This window comes from Bufo gargarizans, chromosome 5 (assembly GCF_014858855.1).
Source record: "Bufo gargarizans isolate SCDJY-AF-19 chromosome 5, ASM1485885v1, whole genome shotgun sequence".
In the NCBI taxonomy this organism is placed as follows: Eukaryota; Metazoa; Chordata; class Amphibia; order Anura; family Bufonidae; genus Bufo; species Bufo gargarizans.
Window position 1 is genome coordinate 22,249,246 of NC_058084.1, and position 20,233 is coordinate 22,269,478.

The following is a 20,233-nucleotide window of genomic DNA, read 5'->3' on the forward strand; positions in this document are numbered from 1 at the left end:
AAACAGACTATTGCTGGTTAAATGCACTTGGTGTGACAGCTTCACCCTGATGTAGGCTTTAGCCAAAAAACAACCACACCATTGAGGGTTAAATGCACTTGGTGACAGGCGCAGCTTGCCCCTGATTTAGTATATGGCCAAAAAATGAACAGACTATTGCTGGTTAAATGCACTTGGTGTGACAGCTTCACCCTGATGTAGGCTTTAGCCAAAAAACAACCACACCATTGAGGGTTAAATGCACTTGGTGACAGGCGCAGCTTGCCCCTGATTTTGTATATGGCCAAAAAATGAACAGACTATTGCTGGTTAAATGCACTTGGTGTGACAGCTTCACCCTGATGTAGGCTTTAGCCAAAAAACAACCACACCATTGAGGGTTAAATGCACTTGGTCGCAGCTTGTGCTGGCGCACCACAAGACACAAAATGGCCGCCGATCACCCCAGAAAAATGTGACTGACAAACGGTCTGGGCAGCCTAAAAACAGTGAGCAATTGAGGATCAGCAGCTCAATGATCCACAGCTGCAGATCGATCAGTTAATCAAGTCCTTTGGAGGAGTTAATCTGCCTAATCTCGCCCTACTGTCGCAGCCGCAACCTCTCCCTACGCTAATCAGAGCAGAGTGACGGGCGGCGCTATGTGACTCCAGCTTAAATAGAGGCTGGGTCACATGGTGCTCTGGCCAATCACAGCCATGCCAATAGTAGGCATGGCTGTGATGGCCTCTTGGGGCAAGTAGTATGACGCTTGTTGATTGGCTGCTTTGCAGCCTTTCAAAAAGCGCCAAGAAAGCGTCACAAAAGCGCGAAGAAAGCGACGAACACCGAACCCGAACCCGGACTTTTACGAAAATGTCCGGGTTCGGGTCCGTGTCACGGACACCCCAAAATTCGGTACGAACCCGAACTATACAGTTCGAGTTCGCTCATCCCTATTCACGAATTCTAAAATTTGTGATCTCCAGTCATTATTTTCGCGATTGTGCAAATCGGCACTAATGATGCGCATATTTCTTGCGCAATACATGCAACTTCACATTTTATCAGGTCTGAGTAGATATTACTGATTGGTGCACTAAGTATTGTGGTGACATCACAGGACCATGTATGTATGGATGGACAGCCGAGAAACAGTAATTCCTATCACACTACCTAACACCCTGCCCCGGAACCTACAGCTCCACTATATCACTATCTAACCTACACGGACTATCTCCCACTAACTATCTGTATTATATATATAAACTATCTAATGTAATTGGATAAGGAATGGGATCCAGATGGAAGCACAGAGCACAGCAATGTCACCGCTCTCTCTCAGAACTGCACAACAAAACTGCAGAAAATGGCTGTTGGAGAGTTTCCTATATAGTAAGGGGTAGGCAACTTTCCTATTGGTTGCTAGGGATGTTGCTAAGCTCAGACAAAGACATTGCAGCCTTCTCATTGGCCCGCAAGCAAAAAGTGAGGTTACTGATGGGAAAAAAAAAATCTAGAATTTTCGCGATTACGAATATAGAGCACTATAATCTACATCTTCGTGAATTCTCGAATTGCCGATATTTGCGATAAAAATTTGACATGAGAATATTCGCAATCAACACTAATTCTCATAGTATGGGTGTTTTGGGGCGCGCTCAGTCTGGGCGTTTTGGGGCGCGCTCAGTCTGGGCGTTTTGGGGCGCGCTCAGTCTGGGCGTTTTGGGGCGCGCTCAGTCTGGGCGTTTTGGGGCGCGCTCAGTCTGGGCGTTTTGGGGCGCGCTCAGTCTGGGCGTTTTGGGGCGCGCTCAGTCTGGGCGTTTTGGGGCGCGCTCAGTCTGGGCGTTTTGGGGCGCGCTCAGTCTGGGCGTTTTGGGGCGCGCTCAGTCTGGGCGTTTTGGGGCGCGCTCAGTCTGGGCGTTTTGGGGCTCGCTCAGTATGGGCTTCGTGGGGCGCGCTCGGTATGGGCTTCGTGGGGCGCACTCAGCTTTTACTTATAGCAGATGGTCAATTAATAAAAGAACAGCTCCTCGTATCCAGCGTGAATCCTCTCGATCATCATATTTAGAATAATATACTGTGAGAAGAAGCACAAAGCAAACATCACATCTTAAACATCTCATGATAGAAGTATATAGACCGGGGGCACACAATGCACACAAACCAGGTGACACCATGTGAAAGACTTATTAACCCTTTAAATATCAAAGAATTTGATGTCTGATGTATCACCCCTATGCTCCCTGGAGGGGTTCCCAACCTCGACAGAGGTTACTCTCTGCAGATTAACCCCTTATAGCTACATTCGCACGAACGTAATTTGTGTCCGTTTTTTTTTTGGTTTTTTTTGCGGATTGCATGAGGACCCATTCATTTCAATGGGTCCACAAAAAATGCGGACAGCTTACCACATACTGCCCGCATCCGTATGGATAGTTCAGCAGTATCTAATCGGTGAGGGTCCCACTCCCAGGACCCCCGCCGATCAATTGTTTGAGAAGTCACTGAGGCACCTGTGAGTGTTGCGGCATTCTCAATGCTGTTCCTAGGCCAGTGAAGTCACGCTCATCATTTACGTGGCCTACGGGCAACTCAGCCCTATTCAAGTGAATAGGGCTGAGCGTAAAACCAAGCACTGCCGCTATTCAGATAACCGTATATTTGTGTCTGCATCCATTCCGCAAAAGGACACAAACCCATTAGTTTCAATGGGTCCGCAAAAGGTGCGGACAGCACGCCGCGTAGTGTCCACATCAGTATTTCCGTTCTGCGGCCCCTCAAAAAAGACAGAACATGTCCTATTCTTACGCAAAAACACAAATGCAATCGCACTCTGCACCCAGCACTCTGCCCTGCCCCCATGCTGGATGTTGAATAAGGCATTGGTGTACATTTTGGCCAAAGCATAATAAGCCACTCACCACGTCAAGGTCGCCTCCATGAGTGGTCCCTAACACTAGTTCCTACCTGTTATGGGCCATGATAGCCACACAAAGTCCAGTCCACACTACGCCTTGTTCAGGTCCTTCTTTATACCCCTAACATGCTCCTGTATCCTAGTTTTTAATTTGTAGAGGCCGGTGTGGCCTCCACTATGTGAAATGGATCCTCGGCAAATCCTCTGCCCAGAAACAATGAATAATGTGTCCTTGTGAAAGATTATTTCACCTGATGTACAAACTTTTTATCTTTTGGGACACAATGTAAGGTTCTCTCTGAGCTAATTTTCCAAAGCTCCTGCAGCAGTGAGGGGAAACGCTCCCTCACCACACTGCTTCCCTCTCTAGCTCCAACTCTCTACTCTTGACTCCACTATGGCTTTCCTTAACCCCTCCCTTGGTAGGAAGCAGGACTAGCCCATTTCTGCCCAAAATGGGGACAATTGAATGGTAAGTTCCATTCTACAGTATCTAAAGGTACTCTGCGGCCTGCTGGACAACCAGGCACATTACATGAAATACAATACATAACATTTACATAGCATTATTATTAAAGCAAAGTATCAGAGAACCTGGAATTAAATACACAGATGACATTCGTTGCTAGCCATTAGAGACAGGCGCTAGGTGTCAGAATGGTAGTGCACCAGACAGGAAACATCTGTTTAATGCAACAGATCCATAAACATGTTAGAGCGCGTTCTTGGTGTGTGTCCCTTGAACCTGACATGGTATTCTTCTGAAGGATAGCACAGAAATGGAGGCAGACACATCACAGTTCACTGCTGGACGGTTAGCAGAAGTGAGCAAATTTCCTGAGTCGTCAGATTCAGTCTGAATAAATTCAGCCAGGGCTGCACCGCCAATTAGGCGAGGTGAGGGGATCGCCTCAGATGGCGCAGCCCTGGAGATAACTTGGCACAGCGGCTGGGCAGTGGCAGTTGAGCACTTCCATTGTGGAAGCGCTCATCTCTTTATATCCAACTGTATCACTGTACTCGGGACAGCAATACAGTTGGATGGTGGGGCAGGTGGGAGGCGTCTCCCTTCCCTGTTCCAGTATAAAATGTCCCTAGTGCCTGCAGCCTATCAGAGGCCAGCGCAGACGGCGCAATGATGTTGGTGGGCAGCGTACAGTGCAGGACACAGGCCGAAAGAGGCCTGCATTGCATCGCTGACAGCCTCATGGAGGTAAGTATATGTGTTTTTTTTTTTATTTGGCACAATGCAGGAGAGGAGCACTATGGGGGCATCTAGAGGAACTAAGAAGGGGCATTTTATTACTGGAAAAATATGGGGGCACTGTGACGCTTTGCGATACTAGGAAATCGCAAATGCTCCATATCAACATAGAAATATAGAAACATAGAATGTGTCGGCAGATAAGAACCATTTGGCCTATCTAGTCTGCACAATATACTGAATACTATGGATAGCCCCTGGCCCTATCTTATTTCACAATCACAAAGACAAAAGAGCCTTCACTAAGAATCTTCTCTTTTGACTAAAGGAGTAATTCACAGAGCAGAGGTGCCATTATCACCACCTTGTGACAAACCTTTCCTGCCCATGCCAAGTTGAGTACCCATCCATCTAGTTCTCTTATGACAGAACCTCATAAACCTGGTCTTTCTGCAGCCATAGTGTCTCCAATACCAGCAGGGGTCTCACACCTTTAGCCTGGGCAGCGAGCTTCAGAAGAAAAGGACAGATCCTTATCACACAGCTGGTTGGTAGAGGAAGGAAGATGACCTGAAAGTCCTCTTCAATCCATAAGCTTCATATTTTTCCCATATTTTCCTAATATTTCATGGGTTATGGAAATGTGAAAGGAACCAGCTTTTCAGAGATGGTTTTGGTTCTCCTAACCCACCTTCTAGGAAACCCGCGGGCAAATCAGAGATTCCCGCTCTGAGATATAAAGGTTCTCGGGCACCCTGTGTTATCTTCTAGTCGTATTTGTTATCAGATGATGCGTAAAATTGTACTGATTATCAATATCAACTATATTTCTAGATTGGACTTACGGGATATGGAGAAATGGGCAAAGCAAAGATTCTGCCAGATTTTCTCCCTATGGGGCAAAGGACTGCCCCTGTTCCAATTACACAAGGCTGGACCTGAACGTGTCATAACTAGGGATGAGCGAACTCGAACTGTATAGTTCGGGTTCGTACCGAATTTTGGGGTGTCCGTGACACGGACCTGGACATTTTCGTAAAAGTCCGGGTTCGGGTTCGGTGTTCGTCGCTTTCCTGGCGCTTTTGTGACGCTTTCTTGGCGCTTTTTGAAAGGCTGCAAAGCAGCCAATCAACAAGCGTCATACTACTTGCCCCAAGAGGCCGTCACAGCCATGCCTACTATTGGCATGGCTGTGATTGGCCAGAGCACCATGTGACCCAGCCTCTATTTAAGCTGGAGTCACATAGCGCCGCCCGTCACTCTGCTCTGATTAGCGTAGGGAGAGGTTGCGGCTGCGACAGTAGGGCGAGATTAGGCAGATTAACTCCTCCAAAGGACTTGATTAATCGATCGATCTGCAGCTGTGCATCATTGAGCTGCTGAAATTCAATTGCTCACTATTTTTAGGCTGCCCAGACCGTTTGTCAGTCACTTTTTTCTGGGGTGATCGGCGGCCATTTTGTGTCTTGTGCGGTGCTGCGACCAAGTGCATCCAAGCTGCGACCAAGTGCATTTAACCCTCAATGGTGTGGTTGTTTTTTGGCTAAAGCCTATGCAGCATACGGGTAGGCTACCCGACACTGCTAGATTGGAATGTGTATTTCCCTTTAAGCCAGTCAGGCCGGTTACCGGCAATCCTTGTCACAGCCAGCAGAGGGAGCCCCCAGTTCAGTATAAATAGGCTAGGGCCTAGCTCAGGAAGACAGAAGTTTCTAGACTCAGTGCTGAGAGGGTAGAGTAAGCCCTGTAACCGGATTCCAGATCCGAGGAGAAGGTTCCCCTCCTGAGTCCGTATTCGTAGAAGCAAGAAGGGCATAGTTAAACAGCCTGAAGACCCAGAATAAAACAGAAGGCGAGTCTAATCAGCAAGAGGTACTCAAGGTAACAGAGGAGGTATTTGATAAAGACAGATTCAAGGATACGCCAGAGCTAGGGCATCAGACCTTGGAGAATAAGTCACATGTTTCAGGATCAGTCAGGAATAGAGTGCAAGCCTCCTGTACTACAGGTCCTGTGTTTAACCCTCTGAAAATCACCTTGCTATTTCCGGCCTGTCTGTAACTTATGCAAACCCACTGTCTTCATATGCAAATCAACTGTCTTCAATGGAACTGCGTTTCCACCTATGTCCATGCATGATTACTACTGAAAACCAGTAAAGTTCCAGTTTTGGTTGGCTATCACGTGGTTACTCCATTATTCTACATAACATTATACGGCGTGTCACCGTTCAATTGACACTGGCGTCACGAACATTTATGAACTGCCTGTTCCAGTATCTACCCAGATTAAAGACGACAGTGAATCCCAGGTTAGTGGGTTACTCTGCACTACAAAGTCCAGCATACTTAAAGCTACACTACTGACCCCCTGGGACACTGCACCTACATCAGGGTGAAGCTGTCACACCAAGTGCATTTAACCAGCAATAGTCTGTTTATTTTTTGGCCATATACTACATCAGGGGCAAGCTGCGCCCGTCACCAAGTGCATTTAACCCTCAGTAGTGTGGTTGGTCAAGCTGTCACACCAAGTGCATTTAACCAGCAATAGTGTGGTTATTTTTTGGCCATATCCCAGTCTAATTCTGTCACTAAATCCATACCGGTCACCCAGCGCCTAAATACTAGGCCTCAAATTTATATCCCGCTAAATCTCTCGTTACCGCTGTCCTGTTGTGGCTGGGAAAGTTATTTAGTGTCCGTCAAAGCACATTTTTTGTTCAGGGTTGAAATACAATTCCCAATTTAGCAATTTCATAATTTAGTGGTTTCTGCTATATCAGAGCTATTTGAAATCTATCCCTAAAAGGGTATATAATATTCAAAGTGCACATAGGGTCATTCAGAATAACTTCACACACACGCTACTGTGCATTTCCAAGTCTAATTCTGTCACTAAATCCATACCGGTCACCCAGCGCCTAAATACTAGGCCTCAAATTTATATCCCGCTGAATTTGAATACAATACATTGGGCCAAATAATATTTTTGTTGTTGTGGTGAACGATAACAATGAGGAAAACATCTAGTAAGGGACGCGGACATGGTCGTGGTGGTGTTAGTGGACCCTCTGGTGCTGGGAGAGGACGTGGCCGTTCTGCCACAGCCACACGTCCTAGTGTACCAACTACCTCAGGTCCCAGTAGCCGCCAGAATTTACAGCGATATTTGGTGGGGCCCAATGCCGTTCTAAGGATGGTAAGGCCTGAGCAGGTACAGGCATTAGTCAATTGGGTGGCCGACAGTGGATCCAGCACGTTCACATTATCTCCCACCCAGTCTTCTGCAGAAAGCGCACAGATGGCGCCTGAAAACCGAGCCCATCAGTCTGTCCATCACCCCCATGCATATCAGGGAAACTGTCTGAGCCTCAAGTTATGCAGCAGTCTCTTATGCTGTTTGAAGACTCTGCTGGCAGGGTTTCCCAAGGGCATCCACCTAGCCCTTCCCCAGCGGTGGAAGACATAGAATGCACTGACGCACAACCACTTATGTTTCCTGATGATGAGGACATGGGAATACCACCTCAGCACGTCTCTGATGATGACGAAACACAGGTGCCAACTGCTGCGTCTTTCTGCAGTGTGCAGACTGAACAGGAGGTCAGGGATCAAGACTGGGTGGAAGATGATGCAGGGGACGATGAGGTCCTAGACCCCACATGGAATGAAGGTCGTGCCACTGACTTTCACAGTTCGGAGGAAGAGGCAGTGGTGAGACCGAGCCAACAGCGTAGCAAAAGAGGGAGCAGTGGGCAAAAGCAGAACACCCGCCACCAAGAGACTCCGCCTGCTACTGACCGCCGCCATCTGGGACCGAGCACCCCAAAGGCAGCTTCAAGGAGTCCCCTGGCATGGCACTTCTTCAAACAATGTGCTGACGACAAGACCCGAGTGGTTTGCACGCTGTGCCATCAGAGCCTGAAGCGAGGCATTAACGTTCTGAACCTTGGCACAACCTGCATGACCAGGCACCTGCATGCAAAGCATGAACTGCAGTGGAGTAAACACCTTAAAAACAAGGAAGTCACTCAGGCTCCCCCTGCTACCTCTTCTGCTGCTGCCTCGGCCTCTTCCTCCGCCTCTGGAGGAACGTTGGCACCTGCCGCCCAGCAAACAGGGGATGTACCACCAACACCACCACCTCTGTCACCAAGCATCTCAACCATGTCACACGGCAGCGTTCAGCTCTCCATCTCACAAACATTTGAGAGAAAGCATAAATTCCCACCTAGCCACCCTCGATCCCTGGCCCTGAATGCCAGCATTTCTAAACTACTGGCTTTTGAAATGCTGTCATTTAGGCTGGTGGACACAGACAGCTTCAAACAGTTCATGTCGCTTGCTGTCCCACAGTATGTTGTTCCCAGCCGCCACTACTTCTCCAAGAGAGCCGTGCCTTCCCTGCACAACCAAGTATCCAATAAAATCAAGTGTGCACTGCGCAACGCCATCTGTGGCAAGGTCCACCTAACCACAGATACGTGGACCAGTAAGCACGGCCAGGGACGCTATATCTCCCTAACTGCACACTGGGTAAATGTAGTGGCAGCTGGGCCCCAGGCGGAGAGCTGTTTGGCGCACGTCCTTCCGCCGCCAAGGATCGCAGGGCAGCATTCTTTGCCTCCTGTTGCCACCTCCTCCTACTCAGCTTCCTCCTCTTCTTCTTCCACCTGCTCATCCAGTCAGCCACACACCTTCACCACCAACTTCAGCACAGCCCGGGGTAAACGTCAGCAGGCCATTCTGAAACTCATATGTTTGGGGGACAGGCCCCACACCGCACAGGAGTTGTGGCGGGGTATAGAACAAAAGACCGACGAGTGGTTGCTGCCGGTGAGCCTCAAGCCCTGGCCTGGTGGTGTGCGATAATGGGCGAAATCTCGTTGCAGCTCTGAGACTTGCCGGTTTGACGCACATCCCTTGCTTGGCGCATGTGCTGAATTTGGTGGTGCAGAAGTTCATTCACAACTACCCCGACATGTCAGAGCTGCTGCATAAAGTGCGGGCCGTCTGTTCGCGCTTCCGGCGTTCACATCCTGCCGCTGCTCGCCTGTCTGCGCTACAGCGTAACTTCGGCCTTCCCGCTCACCGCCTCATATGTGCGACGTGCCCACCAGGTGGACCTCCACCTTGCACATGCTGGACAGACTGTGCGAGCAGCAGCAGGCCATAGTGGAGTTTCAGCTGCAGCACGCATGGGTCAGTCGCACTGCGGAACAGCACCACTTCACCACCAATGACTGGGCCTCCATGCGAGACCTGTGTGCCCTGTTGCGCTGTTTCGAGTACTCCACCAACATGGCCAGTGGCGATGACGCCGTTACAATACTACTTCTATGTCTCCTTGAGAAAACACTTAGGGTGATGATGGAAGAGGAGGTGGCCCAGGAGGAGGAGGAGGAGGAAGAGGGGTCATTTTTATCACTTTCAGGCCAGTCTCTTCGAAGTGACTCAGAGGGAGGTTTTTTGCAACAGCAGAGGCCAGGTACAAATGTGGCCAGCCAGGGTCCACTACTGGAGGACGAGGAGGACGAGGATGAGGAGGAGGAGGAGGTGGAGGAGGATGAGGCTGAAGCATGGTCACAGCGGGGTGGCACCCAACGCAGCTCGGGCCCATCACTGGTGCGTGGCTGGGGGGAAAGGCAGGACGATGATGATACGCCTCCCACAGAGGACAGCTTGTCCTTACACCTGGGCAGCCTGGCACACATGAGCGACTACATGCTGCAGTGCCTGCGCAACGACAGCAGAGTTGCCCACATTTTAATGTGTGCGGACTACTGGGTTGCCACCCTGCTGGATCCATGCTACAAAGACAATGTGCCCACCTTACTTCCTATACTGGAGCGTGATAGGAAGATGCACGAGTACAAGCGCACGTTAGTAGACGCGCTACTGAGAGAATTCCCAAATGTCACAGGGGAACAAGTGGAAGCCCAAGGGCAAGGCAGAGGAGGAGCAAGAGGTCGCCAAGGCAGCTGTGTCACGGCCAGCTCCTCTGAGGGCAGGGTTAGCATGGCAGAGATGTGGAAAAAATTTGTCAACACGCCACAGCTAACTGCACCACCACCTGATACGCAACGTGTTAGCAGGAGGCAACATTTCACTAACATGGTGGAACAGTACGTGTGCACACCCCTCCACGTACTGACTGATGGTTCGTCCCCATTCAACTTCTGGGTCTCTAAATTGTCCACGTGGCCAGAGCTAGCCTTTTATGCCTTGGAGGTGCTGGCCTGCCCGGCGGCCAGCGTTTTGTCTGAACGTGTATTCAGCACGGCAGGGGGCATCATTACAGACAAACGCAGCCGCCTGTCTACAGCCAATGTGGACAAGCTGACGTTCATAAAAATGAACCAGGCATGGATCCCACAGGACCTGTCTATCCCTTGTGCAGATTAGACATTAACTACCTCCCCTTAACCATATATTATTGTACTCCAGGGCACTTCCTCATTCAATCCAATTTTTATTTTCATTTTACCATTATATTGCGAGGCTACCCAAACTTGAATGAACCTCTCCTCTGTCTGGGTGCCGGGGCCTAAATATATGACAATGGACTGTTGCAGTGGTGGCTGACATGAAGCCTGATTCTCTGCTATGACATGCAGACTGATTCTCTGCTGACATGAAGCCAGATCCTCTGTTACGGGACCTCTCTCCTCTGCCTGGGTGCTGGGCCTAAATATTTGACAATGGACTGTTACAGTGGTGGGTGACGTGAAGCCTGATTCTCTGCTATGGGACCTCTCTCCAATTGATTTTGGTTAATTTTTATTTATTTTATTTTTATTCATTTCCCTATCCACATTTGTTTGCAGGGGATTTACCTACATGTTTGTCATGGTCTTACCTCCTTGCTGTTCCCTTCGTTTGACATGTGCTGGCGGCCATCTTGGTTTCTGGGTTTTCTTGTAGCCTCCCACCCTGCGGCTCCTCCTTCCCACTGGGAGGAGCTGGATGCCCAGCTCATATATATAGGAGGTCTGTGGCTTCAGTTCCTTGCTTGGTCCTCCTGTGTTCACATGCTTCCAAGACTGCTGCTGCTTCTGGTTCCTGATCCTGGCCTCGTCTGACTACCCCGTTGGTTCCTGATTCCGGCTTCGTCTGACTACCCCGTTGGTTCCTGATTCCGGCTTCGTCTGACTACCCCGTTGGTTCCTGTTCCTGGCTTCGTCTGACTACCCTTCTGGTTCCTGACCTCTGTCTCCGCAAGACCCTGCTTCGGTTTAGCCATCCGTTCGGACTTTGCTTACGGCTTGCTCTTCAATAAAACCTTCTTATTTTCCACTTATCTCTTGTTGTACGTCTGGTTCATGGTTCCATGACATTAGGACCAAGCCATGAATTCTGACGGTACAGGGCCACCCTCGCTACCTACGCTGGTTGCCAGACTTGATCAGCAGGATCACCTGTTGGGTCGGTTCGCTGTGGCGTTGCAAACCCTGCTTGAACGCACGGCTCATTTAGCTTCCGTTGCCGATGGGTCGGTTGTCGCTCCTGGGCCCGCTCCTACTGCCGCTCCGGTTGTTGCGCCAGAGTCTACCCTGACACCTGTTGCTGCGCCTGTGGTGTTTCAGGGTATGACCGGTTCTGCCCCCCTTCCACAGCGCTTTGGGGGAGAGCCAACTCAGTGCCGAGGTTTCCTTAACCAGGTGGGCATTTACTTCGAGTTGCTGCCACATGCCTTTCCTACTGAGAGATCAAGGGTGGGCTTCTTGATCTCGCTGCTCTCGGACAAGGCCTTGGCCTGGGCCAGCACTTTATGGGAGAACAACAATCCGGTGGTTGCCGAGTTTTCCGGTTTTGTTGCTTCTCTTCGGAAGGTATTCGATGTGCCGGCTCGTGCTGCCTCTGCTGCGAAGCTCCTTATGTCCATCAGACAGGGTTCACGATCCGTAGCTGAATACGCCATTGAGTTTCGTACCCTGGCAGCAGAGGTGGGCTGGAATAATGAGGCTCTGGTCGCTGCTTTCTCTCATGGTCTCTCGGATGCCTTGAAGGATGAGGTTGCAGCTAAGGACCTACCAGTGGAGCTCGAGTCTCTTATTTCTTTCCTGATTTTGATTGACACCAGACTCAGGGAGAGACCTTCCTTTAAGGAGAGCCTGCGGAGGTCTCCTAACAGATTGGCGCCTACGTTTGCTGTCCCACCCGTGCCTCCCTCTCCTCCCACGCCTCCTGGGGATGACTTGTCTGGGGGTGAACCCATGCAGCGGGGGTTTGCTCGCCTGTCTGAGGGGGAGAGGGTACTCCGGAGACGCGAGGGCCGATGCATGTACTGTGGTCTCGGTGGGCATTTTCGGTTGGCATGTCCGAACCGTCCGGGAGAACGCTCGCACCTGAGGTCCTGTCGGGGGCAGATCTTGGGTGGAGTCTCCTCGTCCCCGGTTTCCCGTGTTGACAAACCACTGATCACGGTTGTCCTCTCCTGGGTCGGGGGCTCGGTGACGACCCAGGCGTTGGTGGACTCTGGTGCTGGTGGTTTGTTCATTGATAGAGTGTTCGTTGCCGCCAATTCCATTCCTCTGCAGCCTCGAAGTTCCCCACTGGCTCTTGAGGCGATAGACGGCAGACCCCTTCTGCCGCCACACGTGACTCATGAGACCCTTCCAGTGGGGATAGCCATTGGTGCCGTTCACAGAGAGTCGGTCTGTCTCCAGGTTATTTCGTCTCCACACTACTCGGTGGTCTTGGGGTACCCCTGGCTCCAGAAGCATAATCCGACTTTCGATTGGAGATCGGTCGAGATCCTCTCGTGGTCACCGCAGTGTGGGGCTAGTTGCATCCATGGGCCTGTCAAGTTGCTGTGTACTTCCTCGGACTCTCTGTTGCCTCCTGAATACGAAGAGTACCGGGATGTATTCGATAAGGTGCGCGCGGTTGCCCTACCTCCGCACCGCCCATACGATTGTGCCATAGAGTTACAATCCGGTGCCGTTCCTCCTCGTGGCAAAGTCTATCCACTGTCGGTAGCGGAGAATGAGGCCATGGAGGAGTACGTGAGGGAGGCGCTTTCACGCGGACACATTCGCAAATCCTCGTCCCCGGCAGGGGCTGGATTTTTCTTTGTGAAAAAGAAGGGCGGTGAGTTGAGGCCTTGCATCGATTACAGGGGTCTCAATCGCATCACGATCAAGAACGCTTACCCGATACCCTTGATTTCCGAGCTGTTCGATCGCCTCAAAGGGGCCACGGTCTTTACCAAACTCGACCTGAGGGCGGCATATAACCTGGTAAGGATCAAGGCGGGCGATGAGTGGAAGACCGCGTTTAACACCAGGACCGGTCATTATGAATCCTTGGTTATGCCCTTTGGGTTGTGCAATGCGCCCGCAGTCTTCCAGGAATTCATCAACGATGTTTTCCGTGACCTGTTGCAGCAGTGTGTGGTGGTCTATTTGGATGACATCTTGGTATATTCTGCATCCATGGAGGCCCACATTCTGGATGTCAGACGAGTGTTGCAACGCTTACGAGAGAACAAGCTGTTCGGTAAGCTTGAGAAATGCGAATTTCACCGATCCCAGGTAACCTTCTTAGGTTACATCATTTCCGCTGAGGGGTTCTCCATGGATCCTGAGAAGGTTTCGGCTGTCTTACAGTGGCCCCAGCCCAGTGGGCTTCGTGCCCTGCAGCGCTTTTTGGGCTTCGCCAATTATTATCGGAAGTTCATCAGGGACTTTTCCATGCTAGCCAAGCCTCTCACGGATCTGACCAGGAAGGGCAGTAATCCTCAGGTCTGGCCGCTCGAGGCCATCCGAGCTTTTGAGGCTCTAAAGTCTGCCTTTGTGTCGGCTCCGATTCTGTCGCATCCCAACCCTGGGTTGCCTTTTGTCCTCGAGGTGGACGCGTCTGAGACGGGAGTAGGCGCCCTCCTGTCTCAGCGTAGAACACCAGAGGGTCCTCTGCTTCCTTGTGGGTTTTACTCCCGGAAACTGTCTTCCGCGGAGTGCAACTATCAGATTGGTGACAGGGAGTTATTGGCCATCGTGCAGGCCCTTAAAGAATGGAGGCACTTGCTCGAGGGCTCGGTGGTTCCGGTTCTCATCCTGACGGACCACAAGAATCTGACCTACCTCTCTGAGGCCAAGAGATTGACACCACGTCAGGCCAGATGGGCTCTGTTCTTGTCACGTTTTAATTACGTGGTCTCCTACCTACCCGGCTCCAAGAACATCAGAGCGGATGCCTTATCACGGCAGTACTCCGAGCTGTCCGGGGAGGAGTCGATTCCGACTACGGTCATACCCCCGAATCAGATCCTGGCCGCTATTCGCACCAGCCTGACTTCTCCTCTGGGTGAGCAGATTTTGGCGGCTCAATCTGGTGCTCCCTCTGGGAGACCCAACGGCAGATGTTTTGTGCCTGAGGAGTTGCGCACTCGGTTGTTGCGAACCTACCATAACTCCAAGGCCGCGGGGCACCCTGGAAAGAATCAGCTGTCCTGGGCGGTTTCACGTCTGTTCTGGTGGCCTTCTCTACGTTCCGACATCGCCGCATATGTAGCGGCATGCTCCGTTTGTGCCCAGAGTAAGTCCCCTCGGCACCTTCCGTTGGGCCTTTTGCAACCCATAGCCACCGGGGAGCGTCCATGGTCACACCTGGGGATGGATTTCATTGTGGACCTCCCTGCATCCCGAGGCCATACGGTCATTCTCATGATTGTGGATCGGTTTTCCAAAATGTGCCACTGTGTTCCTCTCAAGAAGTTACCCTCTGCACAAGAGTTGGCCTCGATTTTTGCCAGGGAGGTCTTCCGGTTGCACGGTTTGCCCAAGGAGATTGTGTCGGATCGGGGGAGTCAGTTTGTGTCCAGGTTCTGGCGCGCCTTTTGCTCCCAGTTGGGGATTCATCTCTCTTTCTCCTCGGCCTACCACCCTCAGTCCAATGGGGCCGCAGAACGATCCAATCAGGCCTTGGAGCAATTCCTTCGTTGCTATGTCTCCGATCACCAAGACAATTGGGTTGACCTCCTGCCTTGGGCTGAGTTTGCCAGGAACACGGCGGTGAACTCTTCCTCTGGGACGTCTCCCTTCATGGCCAATTATGGGTTCCAACCTGCCGTGTTACCGGAGGTATTCTCTCCCCAGGATATTCCGGCTGTGGAGGATCACCTTTCCGTCCTACGTGCCTCTTGGGTACAGATCCAGAGGTCCCTTGAGGTCTCTGCGCAGCGCCAGAAACTCCAGGCTGATCGCAGACGAGCGCCCGCTCCTTCCTACCAGGTCAGAGACCGCGTATGGTTGTCCACCCGCAACCTCAACCTTCGAGTGCCCACTCCCAAGCTGGCGCCTCGCTTTGTTGGTCCCTTCCGAGTGCTTCGCAGGGTAAACCCGGTAGCCTATGCCCTTGCGCTTCCTCCTGGCATGCGGATCTCCAACGTGTTTCATGTCTCCCTGTTGAAGCCACTGGTGTGTAATCGTTTCACTTCCTCGATTCCTCAGCCTCGTCCGGTCCAAGTGGGCAATCGTGAGGAGTATGAGGTGAGCAATATCCTGGACTCACGCCTGGTCCGCGGCCGGGTGCAGTTTTTGGTCCATTGGCGTGGTTATGGTCCAGAGGAGCGTTCCTGGGTTCCCTCCGCAGATGTCCATGCTCCTGTCTTGCTCCGAGCCTTCCACGCACGCTTCCCTCAGAAACCGTTCCTTACTCCGCGGAGGAGGGGCCCTTGAGGGGGAGGTACTGTCATGGTCTTACCTCCTTGCTGTTCCCTTCGTTTGATATGTGCTGGCGGCCATCTTGGTTTCTGGGTTTTCTTGTAGCCTCCTACCCTGCGGCTCCTCCTTCCCACTGGGAGGAGCTGGATGCCCAGCTCATATATATAGGAGGTCTGTGGCTTCAGTTCCTTGCTTGGTCCTCCTGTGTTCACATGCTTCCAAGACTGCTGCTGCTTCTGGTTCCTGATCCTGGCCTCGTCTGACTACCCCGTTGGTTCCTGATTCCGGCTTCGTCTGACTACCCCGTTGGTTCCTGATTCCGGCTTCGTCTGACTACCCCGTTGGTTCCTGTTCCTGGCTTCGTTTGACTTCCCTTCTGGTTCCTGACCTCTGTCTCCGCAAGACCCTGCTTCGGTTTAGCCATCCGTTCGGACTTTGCTTACGGCTTGCTCTTCAATAAAACCTTCTTATTTTCCACTTATCTCTTGTTGTACGTCTGTTTCATGGTTCCATGACAATGTTGCTGCCTTTTGCAGCCTTCTAGCTCTTTCCTGGGCTGTTTTACAGCCTTTTTAGTGCCGAAAAGTTCGGGTCCCCATTGACTTCAATGGGGTTCGGGTTCGGGACGAAGTTTGGATCGGGTTCGGATCCCGAACATTTCCGGGAAGTTCGGTCGAACTTCTCAAACCCGAACATCCAGGTGTCCGCTCAACTCTAGTCAGAAGTGTTACCCTTCTGATCCCTAATTTTCCCTAAACCCATGTTCGAGCATAAATTTTCCCGCGACCTACCCAAGGAATTGTCCCGTGACCTACGCTAGGACTGCCCTGCGACCTACGGTGGGCGGCTGTTACTCCTCTTCGTTCGCCTCTGAGTTGCCCTAGGGTTTCTGGCACCGACACACGGACTCCGTTCACCCTAGTTAGACCTCAGGAAAAGGCGTAATCAGTGTGAGGAAAAGGGCTCTCGCCGACACACGGCGGCCCTCTGAGTCTCCTAATGAGATATACCAGCCTCGGTTTTGGCTCTGAATAGTGACCTGACCACAGGATAGGGCTTCCAATTGACCTGGAGTGGAAAAATGGGTGCACAGAGAACACACAGTACCTTCTGTGGGGACGAGGGGTGCACAGAGAACACACAGTACCTTCTGTGGGGATGAGGGGTGCACAGGAAACAAACACACAGTACTCCTGTGGGGAAAGGGGTTACTCACACAGCTATTGGTATGCCCAGGTGATATATACCACCTTGTCTCCTTAAAAAAATGCTCATCAACTCACTTTCCTTTGCCGATATGATTCTATATAGTCAAGCTGAACAGCACACGAAGCCCTTTTTGCAGTGACTGATCAAAAACCTCTCGCTCAGCAGCAGCCCTTGAATTCAGACAGTAGTTCCCACACAATATCATGAGACCCCCAGTACTCCTAACCAAATCTACAGAGAAAAGAGAGGGGGAGAGAGAAAAGCACCAAATATGAAAAGGGAAAAAATTAATATGACATACTAAAAATAAAAATGGGTTGGTAAATAAGGAAAAACTGAAAGAAACTTCAATAAAAACCTAAAAAATAAAAATGAGTAAAAGAAAAATGTAAATATAAATTAATCAAAGAAATACCCAAACAAAAATAGACAAAAATAACAGAAAAAAAGGAAAAAAAAAAAAAACACTTGATTACACACATTGAGCTTCAGTAAAAAGTAAATTTTACCTTAACCCAAAACGCATACGAAAACTAAACCCTTAGGCTGGTTTCACACGGGCGTTGCGGAAAAATGTGCGGGTGCGTTGCGGAAACACCCGCGATTTTTCCGCGCGAGTGCAAAACATTGTCATGCGTTTTGCACTCGCGTGAGAAAAATCGCGCATGTTTGGTACCCAAACCCGAACTTCTTCAAAGAAGTTCGGGCTTGGGATTGATGTTCTGTAGATTCTATTATTTTCCCTTATAACATGGTTATAAGGGAAAATAATAGCATTCTGAATACAGAATGCTTAGTATAATAGCGCTGGAAGGGTTAAAAAAATAATAAAAACGTTAACTCACCTTATCCCCATGATCGTGTAGTTCCCGGTCGGTCTCTTCTTTAGCTGTGGGCTTGGGCTGAATGACCTTTGGTGATGTCAGATCACATGCTCCAATCACATGGTCCATCACCATGGTGATGGAGCATGTGCCGCTCATGTGAACACCCCTATAGAAATGAATGGGTCAGGATTCAGTGCGGGTGCAATGCGTTCAACTCACGCATCGCACCCGCACGGAAATCTCGCCCGTGTGAAAGGGGCCTTAGGAACACATACATTGTATAGGATTGAATTAACAAATCAATGTCCTGGAGGGTTCCCCTGAAAACGTACTGGAGGAATTCCTACCCACCCAGTAATTGAAATGTTAATTTGCCCCCAGCCCCAAACAGCTTCAGATTCATTTGACCAGAGAAGCAGGATTTAACATCACAAGGTCCCAAAACCGGTTTCTTTCACATTTTAACCGTTCATATTGTGGTTTAAAATCCGCCTCATTGATCCAAGATCTTGGCTGTCCCTGGGTTCTCTGCCTTTGCAAAGAAGCATATCTGGGACCATTACCCCACCTCGCTAAATAAGCCACTTTACTTCTAGGTGTGGTTCTGGGGTTCTTAAACCTGTGTCTGTTGCCATTAGCAACGTCACAAATATTGTGCAATGTGACCGTATTCCCTGCATGAGAAACAAAGAATAGCTCGCCTCCCTGCACAAGGCGATTTGACTTGGCGCACAACATTAACCATCCTAGCATGAGTAGCTCCCACACTACTATCTGTATTGAGTCCAAAAATCCATCAAATCGACTCCATAGCAAACTAACTAAGATGGCCGACAAGCACACGGTCATCACACACTAAAACCAATTGCTGCCTCTATAAACCTCTATAAAATCGCCTCTTACAAAATCACAGTAACATAAAAGTTAAGAAGTTACAAGAAAACACATTGTCCTGCTCATCATACAATCTCTGTACAATCAACACAACGGAAACACACTCACCTTATCCTTATACCCCTTGATGCAGCCGACAACAACCACATAGGTTGTTTTTAAATAGATTTTATTTTATTTTTTTCTGATACCAGCAGGTTGGAGGACACAGATTTCAGTTCACAAAGAGCAAAACTTTCTCAAAAATGAGAGTAAGGAAAAGGATATTACCTTATGCCGGCCTTTTCTGCTTTTTGAAAATTAAACTGTGTCTCCTTTAAGTTCTGCTGATAACCGGGGAAAAAAAAATTATTTCCTTCCTGAGCTCGCCATCGGTTGTGGGAAAATATTAATAGTTGTAATCAGCTCGCATCAAAGTTTGTGTAAGGAAAAAGGTAAATCCATCTTCCCTCAGCTGCAGTAAGAGACAGACCCAGTTGTTACCATCTTGATTGAATTCTGAGCAACTCCCCCCGCCCTGCTTAGTGTGTGCACTTTTATTAACTAACGAAAGGTGTAAAAGGGGCTGGCCCAAGACAAGGATGCAGGAAGTGATGACATACAGGAAGTGATGACATACAGGAAGTGATGACATAGGAAGTGATGACATACAGGAAGTGATGACATAGGAAGACAAGACACCATCTAACAAACACATGTATACAATAATCTACCATTACCACTGAGAGACATGATGACAATACACAATATATTAAATACACATTTTAATAAAATTTCCACAACAGAGAGCACTATTACTGTGGGGGCACCTTGGCACAGTATCAGTTTAGCACAGTTATTTTTTGGGGATATTATGTTTACATTATTGGTGTTGGGGGCACTATTTGCTGGGCGCAGTTATTTTAGGACACTGCGTGCCAATAATTATTGAAGGGCACTATCTGCGTGGTACTAGTATTAACAGGGGGGTTATCTGTTTCTGCAGTATAATATTGGGGAGCACGGCAGGCACAGTATTGGAGGTGGTAGGATGATAGGAAACTAAGATGTCTTTTTGTCAAACTGCAGAGACAAGAGATGGCTGAAAAATCATCATGGTCGTCTGGTCTGAATGGATAAGATGAGGAGTAGACATCACTGAGGACGCCAGTGTAACGGGCAAAACATGTCGGGGGGCAGAGTTTGAGGGATTTTAGGTACAGAGGTGAAGCATTCTAGGGACTATAGAAGAAAAGCTAATCTAATAGTAGCAAGGGACAGAAACATAGAGGAGGCTGGTGGCAGCGCGCAGCCACCAGCCTGCCATAGCCCATTGGTAAGTTACATCTTAGCAATAAAAATAAGAGACATATGTGAAAAAAGGGCAATTATTAGTCTGAAAGACTATTTGTAAATAATGGTATAAAGTGCCTGCGCGTATGTCCGGGGTCTAATTTTGCAGAAGGTTGAGAATTTGGCATAGGGATGGGGGGGGGGGGGGGGCAGGGGCGTAGCGTGGGGGGGGGCCAGGGGGGCCATTGCCCCGGGCGCAA

General features: G+C 49.8%; 1 protein-coding gene across 2 annotated transcripts in view; it reads right to left on the bottom strand.

Moving 5' to 3' along the window:
- The window catches only part of LOC122939155 (cytochrome P450 2C39-like), a 222,289-nt gene extending 203,080 nt beyond the window's left edge, over nt 1-19,209 (bottom strand). Inside the window, exon 1 of one of the 2 annotated variants that reach the window (XM_044295155.1) lies at nt 18,972-19,209. The gene's annotated coding sequence lies outside the window, so the exon portion shown is untranslated. The other variant, XM_044295153.1, reaches the window with a different exon arrangement.
- Between the last annotated feature and the right edge of the window lie 1,024 nt (nt 19,210-20,233).